Here is a 20,723-nt window from a genome sequence, read left to right on the forward strand (position 1 = left end):
AGCATAGGGCCAGGCCTCTGGCTTAGGTGGTAGATTGCTCAGACTAAGGTGTCCAGTTGCCCGTCATTGGCTACCCAGTCCAGCACTCTGGAATGTGCTGATGGAGTGTTTTTTATAGGTATTCATCAAGATTACCATCGCGATCTGCTGCGTCTAGTCTCTGATAGTGGACCTGAAGGGGCTGCATTTTTATGGCTTCAATTTGTTGTTTTAAGAAGGCCATCACTTTATTGAAGAGGATAGGTCCTAGCGAAATTAGTATTAGTAAGCCAAGCAAAGGTTCTAGAAGTGGGAGAAAATAAGGCAATAGTCCATTAAACCTACTCCACAGAGGGGGCTCAGCCAGTTCTTTTCTTCTTTTCATCAGATCTTCTTGCAGCTTCTTAATTTTGTCTCTGACGATACCTGATTTGTTGGCGTAAAAGCAGCAGCATTCCTGTAAAGCCAAGCATATTCCCCCATGCTCTGCGGTTAATAAAACCAATCCTCTCCGATTTTGTAGGACTACCTCAGCAAGGGAGTCTAATTGGTCTTGGATATCCTGAATAGTGCCTGATAAAGCTTGCACATCCTCAGTTAACTGTTTAGATAATTCAGTATACTGAGTGATAGAGACCCCTAAACCAGCAGACCCAGTACCTAAAGCTCCAAGAATACCTATCATAGCTAGGAGGGGAATCATCTGCACGGCCCTTTTGTGGCCGCCAGCAATAAGGTCGAGTCTGGGGATAGGCACTGGCTCCTCCCTGTCAATGACATCAATGTTAGGAAGGAGTATACCTAAGACACACAACCCAGTCCAGTTTTGTGGGAGTGTAGTATAAGCAAGGCTACCACCGCCTGTGAATACAGTGCCGTTAGTGGGACAGAGGGGATCAGAGATATTGATTGTCTCCTGACAACCGATAGAGAGCACACCGATATCTATCTTATTACTATCATTAGAGGACGGCAAGGAGAAACAAAGAGTGCTATTCTCGAACTTTGGCAGTACTCGGAAAGGTATGGAGATACTGCTAGAGCTAGAGAGGTTGCCATAGGTATTATTGCGTGGTGGCAAGGCAAGGGGCAGGGGAACTCCCATCCGTAGACAAAGCCAGCAATCAGAAGCTAAATCTGGCTTGGAGATATGAAGTAACTTCTAAGTAGCAGTTAAAATATCCAAAGTTTGAGGGTCTAAATTTATATCTTGGGTTTTTACTTTAGCTAACGGGTGATAATGAATCTGAGGATACAAGTGATCAATCATTGTTTGTAATTTCTTCTTGACTACGAGCTCTCCGGCCTGATCTTGTGGACCTCCTCCGTCTGACATGTGTATTGGAGGTGTAGGTGGCCAGCACACCTCCTTCCCTATTCTGGCGACGCTGCTGCTGCAGTTGCTTAGTTGGAGCTTAGAGTTGCCTAAGCCTTCAGGCGGCTTAAACATTAAATCCGCGCGAGCCAATTTAGTAAAATAGTAAGTTTCTGGGTGATCTTTTAGTGGGGTACCACTCCCCCTTTTGTATTTTTTCAATGGTGTTTTTCAAGGATAAAGTTGTTCGTTCTATTATTCCTTGTCCTTGTGGGTTATATGGTATGCTTGTGGTATGTTTGATTTGTAGTTGCTGGTAGAATTTTGTAAACATTTGATCTGTGTATCCAAGACCATTATCAGTTTTTATATGCTGTGGGGTCCCCAGCGCAGCCATGGCTGCCAACATGTGTGCAATAATTTGTTTTCCTGCTTCACCAGTCTGGGGCATAGCAAATATAAATCCACTAAAGGTATCTATATTAACATGCACATATTTAAGATTGCCAAATCCTGGGATGTGCATTACATCCATTTGCCATAATGCATTGGGCACTAAACCTCGGGGGTTAACCCCTAAATGTGGTGTAGGCAGATGTGTGACGCAGCCTGGGCACTGTTTAATTATTTGGTGAGCTTGCTTTCTGGTGATATGAAACATTAGCCTTAAGGTACGAGCATTGAGATGATGCAGCTTATGAGTTTTTATAGCTTTTGTGATTAAGTCAGGTAGGTGGTTATTGAGGACAATGTTTGTACAGCATGCCACACGTGTGGCTTGATTAGCTATTTGGTTTCCCAAGGACAGTGGCCCAGGAAGATTAGTATGAGCTCTAAGGTGGCCAATAAAGAATTGCTGGGTTCTATTCTGAATGAGGGATTGTAGTTGAACAGACAAGCTGCTTGAGAAGCATTTTTAATTTGAGCTGCAGTTTCCAATAGTGGCACAGATTGAGCAATATAGGCACTATCTGTATAAAGATTGAAGGATCTGTCTGGATAGGCTGAAAACACTGCTATAACTGCTTGCAGTTCCGTTATTTGAGCAGAATCGCAATGCGTTTGGAATTGAATAATTTCATTATTGACAACGTAAGCAGCGATCCTTGATGAGGACCCATCAGTAAATATTAAGAGGGCATCCTCAATTGGCTGCAAGGAAGTTTTAAGGGGAAATACAAAGTCATGAGTGCTAATGAAATGCAAAAGTTTATTGTTAGAGTAATGATTGTCTATTTGGCCAGAGTAAGAGGCGCAGGCGATAGGCCAACAGTCTGTAGTTGGAAAAAACAAATTAACCTGTGCTATAGCGTATGGTTGAATAATTGTGTCTGGATCTTTACCAAAATATTTAATACTTTGTTCTCGACCTAAGAGAATGATATCGGCAACCGCCTGGTAGTAGGGGTAAATAGTTTTTGCGGGAGAAGCGTGCAGGTGAACCCACATAATAGGTGCCTTTTGCCAGAACACAGCCGTGGGCGTGAAAGCTGTCTGACAAATTATTAGAGCTAAGGGTTGAGTGTAGTCTATGAAAGTAACAAATTGTGATTGGATAGTTTGTTCTACTTTATTAGTTGCTTCACATCCTTCGGGGGTAATGGTTCTAGGGGAATTAGGGTTAGAATTTCCCTGAAGGAGGTCAAATAATGGCTCGAGATCCCCAGTAGTCAATTTTAGGTAAGGCCGGAGCCAGTTAATGTCTCTTAAAAGTTTTTGGAAGTCATTTAAAGTTGATAATTTGTCCAATCTTAATTCTATTTTTTGGTTGGTGATTTTATTTCCATATAAGTGAAACCCTAGATATATGTATGGGTCTGTTTAAAAATGAAAGAGTTAAATTTGATACCATTTTTCTTCTTTTTAAGTAGGTTTGGAAGTCTTGAATTTATTGGACTTGGGAATCCTAAACTATTATTTAGATATTTTGGTAAAGTTGGATTGGTTTATGTTAGGGCTAGTAGCAAAGGTGGGTTAGGAATATAAACCCAATAAGTATAATTATGTCCCTGTTCGGGCGCCACTTGACCCAACCCGCAGGACAGACGAACCTGGACCTGAGGGAGGGAGTGAGAATTGGGGGGACAAGAGACACAGAGAATGGAGACAAGACAGGATTCTGATCAAGTCTCGTTTATTGAGGGTGAATCCAGGGTATTTATGCAGCAAGAAAGGGGAGGTGACTTGCATCGGACGTCAGCAGAGGTTGGGCATTATCCTGCAGTTAAGCAACCAATCAGCAGAGACTAAGCTGGGAAAGGCTGACCAGCCAAGGCTAGTCAGCTGATTTCAAGGAAAGGCAGAGCAGAAGTGAGGAAATAGAAACTTAACTTTGAGATAGAAACTTAACTTGAGTTAGTACCTAAGATGGGGTCAGACCACAAGATGGCCGGTACACTGCCAGTGCCATAAGCAGTTTCCCACAGCTATTTATACTCACCATTTTTTCTTGATTTCCTCCTACATAGAGGAACACTACTGATTTTTGCATGTTGATCTTGTATCCTGCTACTTGGCTGAACAAGTTTATTAACTCTAGTAGCATTGTCATATTTGGGGGGGGGGGTTCTTAATATAGGATCATATCATCCACAAATAGTGAAAGTTTTGCTTCTTCCTTTCCAATTTGGATGCCTTTTCTTTTCCTTGTCTAATTGCTCTAGCTAGAAGTTCTAGCATTTTGTTTAATAACATAAGGGTGGTGACCTTGGGCAACCTTATCTTGTTGCCAGTCTTAGAGGAAAGCTTTCATTCTCTCACTGTTGAGTATGAAGTTAGCTGTAGATTTTTTTTTTTAGATGCATGGTCCTGGAATCGAACCCCAGTCTCCCGCATGGAAGGCAAACATTCTACTACTGAACCACCTTTGCACCCAGCTGCAGATTTTTCATATACGCCCTTTATCATGTTGAGGAACTTTTCTTCTATTCCTAGTTTTCTAAGTTTTTTTATCAAGGAAGGATGCTGGTTTTCTCAAAAGCTTTTTCTGCATCAATCGAGATGACCATGTGGTTTTCTCTTTTAATTTGTAAATGTACGTTACATTAATTTTCTTGTGTTGAATCACCCTTGCATACATGGAGTAAAACCCATTTGGTCATGGTGTATAATTATTTTAATGTATTTTAATGTGCTCTTGGATTCGATTTGTAAATGTTTTGTTGAAGATTTTTGCATTTACATTCATTAGAGAGATTGGTCTGTAGTTTTTTTTTTTTTTTGGTAGTATTATTAACACACTTTGGTATTAGGGTGACTTAGCTTCATAGAATGAGGTAGTATTCCCACCTCTTTGATGTTTTTTTTTTGTTTTTGAAGAGTTTGACCAGAATTGATGTTAAGTCTTTTTGGCATGTGTGTTAGTTTGCAAGCTGCTGGAATATAATATACCAGAACTGGAATGGCTTTTACAAAAGGGGAATTTAATTAGTTACAAGTTTACAGTTCTGAGCCTATGGAAGTGTCCAAACCAAGGGATTCAGAGAAAGATACCTTGAAGGCCGATGGGTCAGTAACACCACTTCAGCTAGGTAGTCACGTGGCTGGCATCTGCTGGTCCCTTGCTCCTGGGCTCCATTGCTTTCAGCCTCTGTTCTGTAGGGATACCTTACTTTGCTTCTCCAGGGCTGGCCTTTAATCTTGGCTTCCCTTGGTTCTCTCCAGTTTCTGGCTTGTTTAACATTTCATGGTGATATCTGCTGGGCTCCAAGCATCACAAAACATGCATGTCTTTGTTCTCTGCCTGTCAGCTCTGCTCTGAAGTTTCTGTCAGCTCTGTCATTTCTGACTCTCTCCAAAATGTTTCTTCTTTTAAAGGATTCCAGTAAACTAATCAAGACCCAACTGGAATGGGTGGAGTCACATCTCTATGTAATCAAAAGATCACACCCATGATTGAGTGTGTCACATCTCCATGGAGATAATCTAATTGGAACTTTTCAACATACAGTATAGAATCAGGATTAAAAAAAAAGGTTGCTCCCGCAAGAATGGATCAGGATTAAAGCATGGCTTTTCTGGGGTACATAATACTTTCAAACCAGCATAGCATGATTGGTAAAATTCCCCTGTGATGCCAGCTGGTCCTGGGCTTTTCTTTGTTGGGAGCATTCAATCTTTGTCCATGTGATTGGTTTATCAAGACCTTCTGGTTCATCTAGAGTCAGTAGGTTTTTTATGTACTTCTAGAAATTGTCCATTTTATCTAAGTTGTCTAGTTCATCTTCTTATTGTTGTTCAGAGTATCTTATGATATTTTATATTTTTATGGGACCCATAGTAATATCCTCCCTCTCATTTCTGATTTTATTATTTGCTTCTTCTCTCTTTTTTTCTTTTAGGGGCCAAGTTAAGGCTTTGTCAATTTTATTGATCTTCTCAAACAAATTTTGGTTTTATTGATTCTTTCTATTGTTTTTGTTCTCAATTTCATTTATTTTGACTCTAATGCTTATATCTTTCCTTCTGCATGCCTTTGGGGTTAGTTTGCTGTTCTTTGTCTAGTTTCTTCAGATGTTCAGGGATCTTTGATTTTAGCTCTTTCTTCCTTTCTTTTTTTTTTTTTCAGGAGGTGGGGGAGAGGGGCAGTATATGTGCCTGGAATCCAACCTGGGTCTCCTGCATGGCAGGCAAGAATTCTACCACCTAATTACCCATATACCCCTCTTTCTTCCTTTTTAATGAGACTTTTAGGGCTGTACATTTCCATCTCATCACTACCTTTGCTGAATCCCATATTTTGATGTTATGTACTCATTTTTGTTTGTCTTGTGATATTTACTGATTTCTCTCATAATTTCTCCTTTTACCCACTGATTTTTTAAGAGCATGCTCTTTAACCTCCATATATTTGTGAATGTTTCAGTTCTCCAGTTGTTATTGATTTCCAATTTCATTCCATTATGATCAGAGGAAGTGCTTTGTATAATTTCAGTCTTCTTTTTTTTTTTTAATTTTTATTTTATTTATTTATTTTTTATTAATTAAAAAAAAGAATTAACAAAACAATTAGAAATCATTCCAATCTACATGTACAATCAGTAATTCTTAATAACATCACATAGTTGCATATTCATCATTTCTTAGTACATTTGCATCGATTTAGAAAAAGAAATAAAAAGACAACAGAAGGACTTCCTGGAAGATGGCGGCTTAGTAAGACGCACGGATCTTAGTTTCTTCTCCAAGACAGCTACTAGGGGAGTAGAAACGATACAGAAAGCGCCCAAAGCCACAACAGAGATAAAAAAGACAGCGTACCCCATCCTGGAATGGCTGGCTGGCTGAGAGAAGCAGCTCGGGTGAGATCGCCGAGGCGCGCGGGCTTCACCAGGCGGGGCGGCAAGCGGCCGGAGTTACTCCCTTCCCCCTTCCCGGGCCGGCTGGGAGAATTGGAGAGGCGGTCCCCTGAAACCAAGGCAGCTGGCGCCCACACCACGCGCGGCCCCCCGGACCAACTGAGAGAATTGGATCGGAAACCCCCAGGCCGCGGAGAACGGTGACGGGTGGGGGAGGCCCCTTCCAAATCCGTGACTCCCGGGGAACGTGCACTCTCTCGGGCGGGCCGCTGCCGCTGGCGCCCTCCCGCCACGCTTGTCGCCCAGGGCCGACTAGGAAATTCGGATGGGCTCTTTCCCGGGCTGCGGCGACCAGCAACCCTCCCTGTGTTCAGACCCCGGGCCGGCTCAAGCCGCTTCCGCTAGCGAACCCCCCGGACGGCAAGAGTTTTCCAAAGTTTAAGGTCCCACAGCACCTTTTACTGGTGGGACCCGCAGACAAACGTGTGCCACGAGCGCCACCTACTGGGCAGGATAAGAAAAACAGAACCCAGAGATCTCACAGGAAAATCTTCCAAACTTTTGGATCCAATACCCAGGGAAATCTGTCTAAATGCGCAGACGCCAACAGAAGATAACGGATCACGCGCAAATAATTGAAAATATGGCCCAGTCAAAGGAACAAACCAATAGTTCAAATGAGATACAGGAGCTGAGACAACTAATGCTAAATATACGAACAGAAATGGAAAACCTCTTCAAAAACGAAACCGATAAATTGAGGGAGGACATGAAGAAGACATGGGCTGAACATAAAGAAGAAATAGAAAAACTGAAAAAACAAATCACAGAACTTATGGAAGTGAAGGACAAAGTAGAAAAGATAGAAAAAACAATGGATACCTACAATGATAGATTCAAAGAGACAGAAGATAGAATTAGTGATTTGGAGGATGGAACATCTGAATTCCAAAAACAAACAGAAACTATCGGGAAAAGAATGGAAAAATTTGAACAGGGTATCAGGGAACTCAAGGACAATATGAACCGCACAAATATACGTGTTGTGGGTGTCCCAGAAGAAGAGAAGGGAAAAGGAGGAGAAAAACTAATGGAAGAAATTTTCACTGAAAATTTCCCAACTCTTATGAAAGACCTAAAATTACAGATCCAAGAAGTGCAGCGCACCCCAAAGAGATTAGACACAAATAGGCATTCTCCAAGACACTTACTAGTTAGAATGTCAGAGGTCAAAGAGAAAGAGAGGATCTTGAAAGCAGCAAGAGAAAAACAATCCATCACATACAAGGGAAACCCAATAAGACTATGTGTAGATTTCTCAGCAGAAACCATGGAGGCTAGAAGACAGTGGAATGATATATTTAAATTACTAAAAGAGAAAAACTGCCAACCAAGACTCCTATATCCAGCAAAATTGTCCTTCAAAAATGAGGGAGAAATTAAAACATTCTCAGACAAAAAGTCACTGAGAGAATTTGTGACCAAGAGACCAGCTCTGCAAGAAATACTAAAGGGAGCACTAGAGTCAGAACCGAGAAGACAGAAGAGAGGGGTATGGAGAATAGTGTAGAAAGAAGGAAAATCAGATGATATATATAATACAAAAGGCAAAATGTTAGAGGAAAATATTATCCAAACAGTAATAACTCTAAATGTTAATGGACTGAATTCCCCAATCAAAAGACATAGATTGGCAGAATGGATTAAAAAACAGGATCCTTCTATATGCTGTCTACAGGAAACACATCTTAGATCCAAAGATAAACATAGGTTGAAAGTGAAAGGTTGGGAAAAGATATTTCATGCAAATAACAACCAGAAAAGAGCAGGAGTGGCTATACTAATATCCAACAAGTTAGACTTCAAATGCAAAACAGTTAAAAGAGATAAAGAAGGACACTATATACTAATAAAAGGAACAATTAAACAAGAAGACATAACAATCATAAATATTTATGCACCGAACCAGAATGCCCCAAAATACGTGAGGAATACACTGCAAACACTGAAAAGGGAAATAGACACAAATACCATAATAGTTGGAGACTTCAATTCACCACTCTCATCAATGGACAGAACATCTAGACAGAGGATCAATAAAGAAATAGAGAATCTGAATATTACTATAAAGGAGCTAGATTTAACAGACATTTATAGGACATTACATCCCACAACAGCAGGATACACCTTTTTCTCAAGTGCTCATGGATCATTCTCAAAGATAGACCATATGCTGGGTCACAAAGCAAGTCTTAACAAATTTAAAAAGATTGAAATCATACACAACACTTTCTCGGATCATAAAGGAATGAAGTTGGAAATCAATAATAGGCGGAATGCCAGAAAATTCACAAATACCTGGAGGCTCAACAACACACTCTTAAACAACGAGTGGGTCAAAGAAGAAATTGCAAGAGAAATTAGTAAATACCTCGAGGCAAATGAAAATGAAAACACAACATATCAAAACTTATGGGATGCAGCAAAGGCAGTGCTAAGAGGGAAATTTATTGCCCTAAATGCCTATATCAGAAAAGAAGAAAAGGCAAAAATGCAGGAATTAACTGTTCAATTGGAAGAACTGGAGAAAGAACAGCAAACTAATCCCAAAGCAAGCAAAAGGAAAGAAATAACAAAGATCAGAGCAGAAATAAATGAAATTGAAAATATGAAAACAGTAGAGAAAATCAATAAGACCAGAAGTTGGTTCTATGAGAAAATCAATAAGATTGATGGGCCCCTATCAAGATTGACAAAAAGAAGAAGAGAGAGGATGCAAATAAATAAGATCAGAAATGGAAGAGGAGACATAACCACTGACCTCACAGAAATAAAGGAGGTAATAACAGGATACTATGAACAACTTTACGCTAATAAATACAACAATTTAGATGAAATGGACGGGTTCCTGGAAAGACATGAACAACCAACTTTGACTCAAGAAGACATAGATGACCTCAACAAACCAATCACAAGTAAAGAAATTGAATTAGTCATTCAAAAGCTTCCTAAAAAGAAAAGTCCAGGACCAGATGGCTTCACATGTGAATTCTACCAAACGTTCCAGAAAGAATTAGTACCAATTCTCCTCAAACTCTTCAAAAAAATCGAAGTGGAGGGAAAACTACCTAATTCATTCTATGAAGCCAACATCACCCTCATACCAAAACCAGGCAAAGATATTACAAAAAAAGAAAACTACAGACCAATCTCTCTAATGAATACAGATGCAAAAATCCTCAATAAAATTCTAGCAAATTGTATCCAACAACACATTAAAAGAATTATACATCATGACCAAGTAGGATTCATCCCAGGTATGCAAGGATGGTTCAACATAAGAAAATCAATTAATGTAATACACCATATCAACAAATCAAAGCAGAAAAATCACATGATCATCTCAATTGATGCAGAGAAGGCATTCGACAAGATTCAACATCCTTTCCTGTTGAAAACACTTCAAAAGATAGGAATACAAGGGAACTTCCTTAAAATGATAGAGGGAATATATGAAAAACCCACAGCTAATATCATCCTCAATGGGGAAAAATTGAAAACTTTCCCCCTAAGATCAGGAACAAGACAAGGATGTCCACTATCACCACTATTATTCAACATTGTGTTGGAGGTTCTAGCCAGAGCAATTAGACAAGAAAAAGAAATACAAGGCATCAAAATTGGAAAGGAAGAAGTAAAACTATCACTGTTTGCAGACGATATGATACTATACGTCGAAAACCCGGAAAAATCCACAACAAAACTACTAGAGCTAATAAATGAGTACAGCAAAGTAGCAGGTTACAAGATCAACATTCAAAAATCTGTAGCATTTCTATACACTAGTAATGAACAAGCTGAGGGGGAAATCAAGAAACGAATCCCATTTACAATTGCAACTAAAAGAATAAAATACCTAGGAATAAATTTAACTAAAGAGACAAAAAACCTATATAAAGAAAACTACAAAAAACTGCTAAAAGAAATCACAGAAGACCTAAATAGATGGAAGGGCATACCGTGTTCATGGATTGGAAGACTAAATATAGTTAAGATGTCAATCCTACCTAAATTGATTTACAGATTCAATGCAATACCAATCAAAATCCCAAGAACTTATTTTTCAGAAATAGAAAAACCAATAAGCAAATTTATCTGGAAGGGCAGGGTGCCCCGAATTGCTAAAAGCATCTTGAGGACAAAAAACGAAGCTGGAGGTCTCGCGCTGCCTGACTTTAAGGCATATTATGAAGCCACAGTGGTCAAAACAGCATGGTATTGGCATAAAGATAGATATATCGACCAATGGAATCGAATAGAGTGCTCAGATATAGACCCTCTCATCTATGGACATTTGATCTTTGATAAGGCAGTCAAGCCAACTCACCTGGGACAGAGCAGTCTCTTCAATAAATGGTGCCTAGAGAACTGGATATCCATATGCAAAAGAATGAAAGAAGACCCATCTCTCACACCCTATACAAAAGTTAACTCAAAATGGATCAAAGATCTAAACATTAGGTCTAAGACCATAAAACAGTTAGAGGAAAATGTTGGGAGATATCTTATGGATCTTACAACGGGAGGCGGTTTTATGGACCTTAAACCTAAAGCAAGAGCACTGAAGAAGGAAATAAATAAATGGGAACTCCTCAAAATTAAACACTTTTGTGCATCAAAGAACTTCATCAAGAAAGTAGAAAGACAGCCTTCACAATGGGAGACAATATTTGGAAATGATATATCAGATAAAGGTCTAGTATCCAGAATTTATAAAGAGATTGTTCATCTCAACAACAAAAAGACAGCCAACCCAATTACAAAATGGGAAAAAGACTTCAACAGACACCTATCAGAAGAGGAAATACAAATGGCCAAAAGGCACATGAAGAGATGCTCAATGTCCCTGGCCATTAGAGAAGTGCAAATCAAAACCACAATGAGATATCATCTCACACCCACCAGAATGGCCATTATCAACAAAACAGAAAATGACAAGTGCTGGAGAGGATGCGGAGAAAGAGGCACACTTATCCACTGTTGGTGGGAATGTCAAATGGTGCAACCACTGTGGAAGGCAGTTTGGCGGTTCCTCAAAAAGCTGAATATAGAATTGCCATACGACCCAGCAATACCATTGCTGGGAATATACTCAAAGGACTTAAGGGCAAAGACACAAACGGACATTTGCACACCAATGTTTATAGCAGCATTATTTACAATTGCAAAGAGATGGAAACAGCCGAAATCTCCATCAACAGAAGAGTGGCTAAACAAACTGTGGTATATACATACGATGGAATACTATGCAGCTTTAAGACAGGATAAACTTATGAAGCATGTAATAACATGGATGGACCTAGAGAACATTATGCTGAGTGAGTCTAGCCAAAAACTAAAGGACAAATACTGTATGGTCCCACTGATGTGAACAGACATTCGAGAATAAATTTGGAATATGTCCTTGATAACAGAGTCCAGCAGGAGGTAGAAACAGGGTAAGATAATGGCCAATTGGAGTTGAAGGGATACAGACGGTGTAACAGGACTAGATACAAAAACTCAAAAATGGACAGCACAATAATACCTAATTGTAAAATAATCATGTTAAAACACTGAATGAAGCTGCATCTGAGCTATAGGTTTTTGTTTTGTTTTGTTTTGATTTTACTATTATTACTTTTATTTTTTTCTCTATATTAACATTCTATATCTTTTTCGGTTATGTTGCTAGTTCTTCTAAACCAACGCATATGTACTAAGAAATGATGATCATGCATCTATGTGATGATGTTAAGAATTAATGATTGCATATGTAGAATGGTATGCTCTCTAAATGTTGGGTTAATTTCTTTTTTCCGTTAATTAAAAAAAAAAAGAGAGAGAAGGGGTAATTGGAGCTGAAGGGATACAGACTGTACAACGGGACTGGATATAAAAACTCAGAAATGGACAGCACAATACTACCCAATTGTAATGCAATTATGTTAAAACACTGAATGAAGCTGCATGTGAGGTATAGGTTTTTTGTTTTTGTTTTTCTTTTTCTTTTTTTTTTTCTTTCTATTATTGTTTTAATTCTTATTCTGTTGTCTTTTTATTTCTTTTTCTAAATCGATGCAAATGTACTAAGAAATGATGAATATGCAACTATGTGATGTTATTAAGAATTACTGATTGTACATGTAGATTGGAATGACTTCTAATTGTTTTGTTAATTCTTTTTTTAATTTAAAAAAAAAAAAGACAACAGAATAAGAATTAAAACAATAGAAAGAAAAAAAACGTGGCACACGTTTGTCTGCGGGTCCCACCAGTAAAAGGTGCTGTGGGACCTTAAACTTTGGAAAACTCTCGCCGTCCGGGGGGTTCGCTAGCCGAAGCGGCTTGAGCCGGCCCGGGGTCCGAACACAGGGAGGGTTGCTGGTCGCCGCAGCCCGGGAAAGAGCCCATCCGAATTTCCTAGTCGGCCCTGGGCGACAAGCGTGGCGGGAGGGCGCCAGCGGCAGCGGCCCGCCCGAGAGAGTGCACGTTCCCCGGGAGTCACGGATTTGGAAGGGGCCTCCCCCACCCGTCACCGTTCTCCGCAGCCTGGGGATTTCCGATCCAATTCTCTCAGTTGGTCCGGGGGGCTGCGCGTGGTGTGGGCGCCAGCCGCCTTGGTTTCAGGGGACCGCCTCTCCAATTCTCCCAGCCGGCCCGGGAAGGGGGAAGGGAGTAACTCCGGCCGCTTGCCACCCCGCCCGGTGAGGCCCGCGCGCCTCGGCGATCTCACCCGAGCTGCTTCTCTCAGCCAGCCAGCCGTTCCAGGATGGGGTACGCTGTCTTTTTTTATCTCTGTTGTGGCTTTGGGTACTTTCTGTATCGTTTCTACTCCCCTAGTAGCTGTCCTGGAGAAGAAACTAAGATCCGCGCGTCTTACTAAGCCGCCATCTTCCCAATTTCAGTCTTCTTAGATGTTAAACCTAAACCAGCATGTGGTCTATCCTGGAGAATATTCCATGGGTACTTGAGAAAAATGTGTATCTTGCTGTTTAGGGTTCTATATATGTCTGGTCTAGTTCATTTATATTATTTAGGTTCTTTGTTTCCTATTGTTCTTCTGTTTAGATGCTCTATCTATTCAAGAAAATGGTGCATTGAACTCACTATTATTGTAGAGACATCTATTACTCTCTTCAGTTTTACCATTATTTGCCTCATGTATCTGGGGCACCTTGATTAGATGCATAGATATTTATGATTATTTCTTCTTGGTGAATTGCCCCTTTAATTAATTTTTAATGTCCTCCTTTCACTCTTGTCATATTTTTTATTTAAAGTCTGCTTTTTCTGATATTAGTGTAGCTACCCCAACTTTCTTTTTTTTTTGGTTGCTGCTTGTATGGACTATCTTTGTCTTCTCACTTTAAACCTATATGTATCTTTTGGTATAAAATGAGTCTCTTGTAAACAACGTATAGATGGGTCATATTTTTAAATCTATTCTGCCAGTTGGAGCTTTTAATCCATTAACAATCAGTATTATTAATATAAAAGCAGCATTTCAGTCATTTAGTACTTTGGTGGTTTTTTTCCCCTCTTTTTATCCTTTTAGGTATACTTACTGATAATCGTCATTTTTCACACTCCTCCAGTTCTCTCTCACCTGTCTTTTTGTTTCAGTCCGCAGAAATCCACTTACTATTTCTTCTAGGGCAGGTATCTTATTAACTAACTCTCTCAGCATCTGTTTATCTGTGCATATTTAAAACTCTCCCTTTTTTGGCTCTTAAAAAGGGAATTTATTAAATTACAAGTTTACAGTTCCATGGCCATAAAAATGTTCAAACTAAGGCATCCAGATAAAGATATCTTGACTCAAGGAAAGTCGATATCTGTCACATGACAAGGCACATGGGTGGCATCTGCTGGTCCTTGTTCCCAGTTCCATTGCTTCCAGCTTCTGATGCCAGTGGTTCCCTCTCTAAGTATCTTTGGGCCTTTACTTAGCTCCTCCAGGACACAACTCTGGGTTCTGGGTTGCTTAGCATCTTAAGGGAAGGCACGTGGTGACATCTGCTGGGATCTGTATCTCCAGATGTCTATGTCTAGGTATCCGCTGTCAGTTGTCTCTCCTCTGTTGGCACTCCAAGCATCTTCAAATGTCTGCATCTCTGTTGGCTCTCAAACAACTGTTCTCCAAGTGTCTGCATTTGAAGTGTCTCTAAAATGTGCTTCTTTTAAAGGGCTCTAGTCAACTAATCGGACTCACCTTGAATGGTTGGATTCACATCTATATCTAATCAAAAAGGTCTTACCCACAATTTAATGGATTTATATCTCCATGGAAAAATCTGATCAAAGGGTCCCACCCTACAATATTGAATCAGGATTCGAAGAATAAGGCTTTTCTGGGGTATATTACAATTTCAAACTAACACATTCCACCTACTGGACCCCCCAAAATCATGTTCTTCCTATATACAAAATACTTTGATTCCATCATAATATCACAAAAACCTTAAACCATTTTAGCTACAGTACAAATGCAATACAAAGTCAAAAACAGTACAAAATCTCATTAAAGTCTGTTACAGGCATGGTCTATCCTAAGACAAAATTCCCTTTCTGGGAAACTCAGAACAAGTTGTCTGCTTCCACTACACAAAGAAGCAACAGTTGTAGAATATATGTTCCCACTGTTATAGGGAGAAATTGAAAGGTAAACAAGGATCACTGGACCAAAACAGTTCCAAAAGACTGCAGGGAAAATGCCATTGGATTTCAAAGTTTGAGAGTTATTTATCACTGGGGCTTTACCTACCCTTTCCAAGGGCCTATGCAGTGGCCTCGCTCTCTGAAAATGCTGAGGTGAGGGTTATAAGACTGGGGATCATTGCAAGGACCACCTTATTCTTGACTCCACCCTTTCTAGTCAAAAGGGCAGCACCTAGGCTCTCTGCCATCTCTAAAGCACATGATCAATCCCCTTGGATCAATGGGATGGCAACCAAGCTTCCTCCTATCCCCAGTTTATATGTTCCATGCTCTCTGAAGTCTGGGGCACTGAAACTCTTCCTGAACATTGAGGTGGGAGGCCTACCCCTTGCTTCTGGGGCAAACTCACCCTTCCCACATGGTTGGGTGCATCTACTCTCCTAGCTTGAGATTTCTTGGCTTCAGACCTTGGCTTCCATGGATCTGCCTTTGATGTCATTTTTCCTTCAATTTGTTCCTTTTAGTCCAGACTGTCAGTGGTTATGTTCATATAGATCTTGCAAGAAATTTGTTGGTTTTTATGCAGTATACAGTGATCATATCCATCAGGCAACAGGAATCTCCACAAATCCTTTCTGGATAACCCCACTCCAATCCTGTCTTGTCCTGTAATGATTGACTGGTTACATGTTCGGTTAAATCCTCACATGGGGCACTAACTGTGCTTTCACTTTCTGGAAGCTCTGAATTTTCTAGACCATCAGTTTCTGTTTTCTTTTAATCTAGGAGTTCAGTTCTCAATTTCTATTTTTCTTGTTGTATTTTACTATAAGCTGCAAGGAGCAGCCAGGTGGTATTTAGTTTGGAAATTTCCTCAAATAAGTATCTTGGCTTGCACTTTTAAATTCTCCCTTACATCTAATACCAGTAGTCAATTTTGCCAAATTCTCTTCTACTTTAGAACGAGAGATGCCTTCCTTCCATCATTTTTTGAAGGACAGCTTTGCTGGATAAAAAATTTTGACTGGCAATTTTTCTTTTTCGGTATCCTAAAAATAGTGTACTATTGCCTTCCCCCCATTATAGTTTCTCCTGAAAATAGTCTTACTTGGCTTCACTTATATGTGGTGAATCACTTTTGCTTCTTTCAGAAGTCTCTCCTTCTCTTTGGCATTTGACAGTCTGATTATTACGTGCTTGGATTGGTTCTATTCAGATTTATCCTGCTTGGAGTACATTTGGCTTCTTGGATTTGCATGCATATGTCTTTTATAAGTATTCAGAAATTTTAAGTCATTATTTCTTCAAATATTTTTCCTGGCCCTTTTCCCTTTCTTCTTCTGGGACATCCTTGTTGTATATGTTTGTGTTCTTTATGTTGTTGATTAATTTCCTGAGACTGTGTCTAAAGGTTTCCAGTTTTTTTCTTTATCTGTTCTTTCGTCTGTCCAAATTTGGATGCTTTGTCTTTAGACTCACTGATCTTTTCTTCTGCTCGTTCAAATCTGTTGTTTGTCTTTCTTGTTTTTTTTTTTTTTTTGTGACAGGCACCGATAATCAAACTCAGATCTCCGGTGTGGCAGGCGAGAACTCTGCCTGCTGAGCCACCATGGCCCACCCTCTGGTGTATTTTTTATTTTATTTACAGTGTCTTTCTTTTCTATAAGATTCCTGTTATTTTTCATGTATTCTTTCAGATCCTTCTTTATATTCATCCAGTGTCTTCTTAACATCCTTTATCTCTTTTGCCATCTCATTGAATTTGTTTGAACATCTTTGATTGGTTCTAAAATCTGTGTCTCCTCAGACTTTTAAATTTGTCCCTTTGACTGAGCCATATTTTCCTGTATTTGAGTAAGCCCTGTGATTTTTTTTTTCTTTTGGCTGATATCTGGTCATTGTTGTATCTTGATTTGTTTGTTCTGAAGCTTGATTTCTCTCTCTTGCCTAGGATTTTGTTGTTGATTGGGTTTATTTGATGAAAATTTGGTTCATCAAATTTTCCAGCCAAAACAGGGCCAGATACCCACACAGGGAATATAGACCAGATCCAGTGGGCCATAGGAGACAGTGATTGATTCTAAAGAGCCCTTTTTTTTAACCTTTGTCATCATCACACTGCACATTCCAGCCTGCCAGAAGATAGTGATATTCGGCTACTTATTCCCCTCAGCCCTGCAAAGGCAGGCTATTCTGTTTTTTGCCAGATCCTCCTCTGAGGCAGACAAAATAGTGGCACCAGGTGACTTCTGACCCGGAGGGGCTGCAACTACAGGATCCTGTGTTCTCACTTTGTTGGCCAATACCTGGCTGTGGACCTCTCTGTATGTGGAATGGAGGACTCCTGTAACTGTCCCAGCCCACAGTCACCCCTCAAGCAAGGATCAGAGGGTCTGCCACTGCTTCCCTTGAGGGTGGGGAATAGGCACCAGGAGACTAGGACAGAATTACTCATGTTCTCTGGCCATGATTTCTCAGTCTCTTCCCCCTGCACTTCCCTGGACATTGTACTGACCTCCCTTGGTCCTCAGATTCCCAAACTGTTGATTCAAACAATTTCGCCCTGGCTACTCACTGCTTTTGGGAGAGGAGTAGGTTCTGCTGCTCCCTCCCTAATTCTCCATTTGGGCCATGTAGTAATTTTTTTTTTTTTTCCAAATTTTAAAATATTTTAAATATATTAAACTAGTAATTAATTTTTTACAATATTTTTCCCTAAGGAAAATGTTCATGAACTCATTCTATATTGCAATTTAAAACTACAATATTTTTAATTCATAGGAGATTATATGTCAGAGTATTGTCAAGAAGAGAAAAAAACAGAGGAACATCTTAAAGTTTTAATTTGATCATTGTGAACTTATGAGGTGAATTAGGAAAATTACCCTGTCAAGAGTTATATTTTGGCATTGTTCTTCATATCTTGGCAAAAAGTTCTACCCCTCTTTACCAATTAGACAAACAGCTATAAAATATTTAAATCATAAAATTTAGAAATATGTAATTTAAACCAGTTTCCCTGGTTTCTGTGGCCCAGTCTTCTCAGTGGTGTTCATTATATACATCTAACACCTTGTATTTCCCCTTTCCATTTACTTCCAGGATTTTATATTTTAAGATGCCCAAAGAAGTATCGAGTATAGGCGCTGCCACAATATTTATGCCTCTACGCTCTTGTAAATGTGGCCACCGTCTTTTTTTTCAAGTGATACTTTAAGTCAATTCATACCAACTCTTTGCCCTATTTTAAATATGTCCTTTTATAGTAACTCCAAATTGTAGGAACAAACTAGAAAAATATGCAAATTCCATAAACTTAATCCTCGTCCTTCTAATGTGAATCTAAATTGCCAGGTTAGAATTGGCAAGTTTCATACAAATGTGAACTTCTCAGGGTATAAAACGGTTTCACTTTGCATGCTCCTACCCACACCAAGGTGAAGCGTTCCTACCGACTTTGAGTGCATTCTGTTAAGACAGTGCAGTTGTCTCCGAATAGGGAATAGAAGGTTGCATCAGGGCCTTCAGAGAGCAGCGAACATTATCAGTCAACTACCATCCAGTGGTCATCAGGAAAACCCTAAAAAAATATAGACAGCTTCTGTCATATTGAGATTAATAAACATTTATTACATCAACTTCTTAATTTATGGAGACTTTTCATACTCTTTTTACATATTTATGATTAGCTTTAATATTTCTTACTACTGTACATACTGAAACAAACTCATTTGACTGAAATTATTTTGATATGAAGAATGTGAATATTTCCACCATGCTTCAATGCATGAAATTATAATGATCATGACTTCTAGGTAGGGAGCAAAGCCCTGGGGTTTCTTTATACTATTTGAGATTTACATGATACCAAGGAAAAAGAGATATAAACTCTGGCATGATGCTATGGCATTGTCCACCAAACCCTGGAATACAAGTGGTACCACCATAAGATGATGTACAAATATACAAATGCGCAATGCATCAAGGAAGTCAAAACACTTAGCAAAAAAAAAAAATATATATATATATATATATATAAAACATCCATTTATAGGATAAACTTTTGGTTAATGAGAAAATATGTGTTTTCCTGGTATGATTGTTAACTTTGAAAGAAGTAATATCAAAATAAACTAGGCAAGCGTGGTATTTAGCTCAGTGCATAAGACATAGTACAAGCGATTCAATAAAACTGGGTTTTCATACTAAGGGAAAGCATTTTATGAAGTTTTATTTAGTTAATTATATAAACTACAGCTCATCTGTATTTAATTTTTTTGATTCTCAAGAACACTGATTAATATTCAAAACTAAAATGAATATGCAATAAACATAAATGTTAACTGGATTTGTACATAGTCTATCAACTTTGATGCCTATAAATATTTTCGTGACTTTGACTGTAAAATTGTCGGTAAATATTTTTGAATATGTGCCAGGAAGGTGTTATCAGAAGAAAAAAATAACAAAAACCTTTGAGCCTTATCAATTCATCCTCCAGATTTATCCTTCCTTAGTACTTTCCTCAAACCCTAGCCATGTCCTTGTTGCAAAAGCTGTAGATAACAGGATTTATATGAGGTTAAGGATGGTGTAGAAGGCTGACACCATCTTGTCCTGGGTTGGGGAGCTATTAGAAATGGGACGCACATATATGCGTATTGCTGCTCCATAATACATGCTTACAACAATCAGGTGCGAAGTACAGGTGGTGAAAGCCTTCTGCCAGCTCTCCCTTGAACTCACACAAGTGACAGCCACAGTTACACAAGAGTAGGAGATAATGACGAGTGACAAAGGCAAGAAGAACATCAACAAACAGCAAATAAAAACAAGTGTTTCAAATTTAGAACTATCAGTGTATGAGAGACTTAGGAATGCTGGCACATCACCGAAGAACTCAGCTATTTCTTGGGAGCCACAATAAGAGAACAACAAAGTAGCTGCTAGCCCAACAATCCCATCAAGGCAACCAAGGATCGAGGAGGAGGCAGCCAGGAGGCCACAGATTTTCTGGCAAATGAGATGGGTTTATTGAAGAAGGTAGCAAATGGCGACATAGTGGTCATAGGCCTTGACAGGCAATAGGAAGCATTCATTCAGCACCAAAGAGGGACACATAGAAGAATATCTGGGCTTCACAGCCTGCTACAGAAATGGGCTTCCTGCCAGACAGGTAGCCATAGACCATTTTGGGGGCAGGAGAATAGATGAGCATGAGCTCCATGAGGGAGAGTTGGCTGAGGAAGAAGGACATGGGGGGCGTAGAGCTGGTTATCCGGGTAGATAAGGGGAAGCATGAGGGTGTTTCCCAAGAAGACCACTATGAAGATGCCCAGAGCCAGGGAGAAGAGGAAGATATGAGTGGTTATGTGACTGAAGATTCCCAGCAGGGAGAAGTCTAGGCCAAATGTCTGATTCTCCCATTCCAT

General features: G+C 39.5%; 1 pseudogene; it reads right to left on the bottom strand.

The window, feature by feature from the left end:
* Positions 1-19,781: 19,781 nt before the first annotated feature.
* On the bottom strand, positions 19,782-20,723 carry LOC143668732 (olfactory receptor 2M5-like; annotated as a pseudogene).

Source organism: Tamandua tetradactyla, chromosome 25 (genome assembly GCF_023851605.1).
Source record: "Tamandua tetradactyla isolate mTamTet1 chromosome 25, mTamTet1.pri, whole genome shotgun sequence".
Taxonomy (NCBI): Eukaryota; Metazoa; Chordata; class Mammalia; order Pilosa; family Myrmecophagidae; genus Tamandua; species Tamandua tetradactyla.